Here is a 1,048-nt window from a genome sequence, read left to right as displayed (position 1 = left end):
AAATAAAATAAAAATTAAAAGAAGAAAAAAGAAAAGAATAAAAAATAGAAAAACAAAAACAACAACAACATAAAAATAATTATTATTATTTCATTTTTATTATTATTATCATTATAATAATAATGATAATAATAAAAAATGATATCAGCATGCGCAACACCAAAACGCAACTAAAAGGATGCAAAACGATAAAGATGCAATAACAGTAAAAATAACGAAAATGACAACAACAATAATGATAATACCGATAAATAACAAAACGAATAACAATAATTCGACCGAGAAGAGAGAGAATCAAGAGCGAACTAAGAAAGGAGTAGAAGGAGGGAGAATGATTATGAGAAAGAGGAAATAGACCGAAGATTGATCAGAAGAAGGGATGGGAGGGGGAGGAGGGGGAGAGGAGGGTGGAGGGGGTGCGGGGAGGAGGCAGAGGAGGGGGGTTTTGAGGTGGGGGGGGGGGAGGGGGGAAAAGGAAGGGGGGGGGTTGGGGGGGGAGGGCGGGGGGGGGGGGGGGGGAGGAGGAGGAGAGGGGGAGGGGCGTTGCAGGGAGGAGAGTGGGGGGGCGGTGGTAGGTTACTGACCACGAAGGGCGGAAGAAGGAAATGGAAGACTTTGGTAGACAGGAGAGATGGACAGATAAAATAGATGAAGACATAGAAAAAAGAGGAGGGAGAGATATGGATAACTAAGAACTTTACAGGAAATTGATAATGAATAACGAATAGACTACGAGGAAATGACAGACAGGCAGAGACAAACACACAGATAAACAGACACACACACGCATACAAACGAGAGAGAGAGAGAGAGAGAGAGAGAGAGAGAAGAGAAAGGGGGAGAGAGAGAGAGAGAGAGGGGAGAGAAGAGAGAGAGAGAGCGAGGAAAGAGAAGAGAGAGAGCGGGGAAAAAGAAGGGGGAAAAAAAAGAGGAAGAGAGAGAAAGGAGAGAGAGAGAGAGAGAGAGAAAAGGGGGAGAGAGAGAAGAGAGAGGGGAAAGAGAGAGAGGGGGGGAGAGAGAGGGGAAGAGAGGGGAAGAAAAAGAGAGA

Source organism: Penaeus monodon, chromosome 2, assembly GCF_015228065.2.
Source record: "Penaeus monodon isolate SGIC_2016 chromosome 2, NSTDA_Pmon_1, whole genome shotgun sequence".
NCBI classification, from domain to species: Eukaryota; Metazoa; Arthropoda; class Malacostraca; order Decapoda; family Penaeidae; genus Penaeus; species Penaeus monodon.
Note: the sequence above shows the minus strand (reverse complement) of the source record.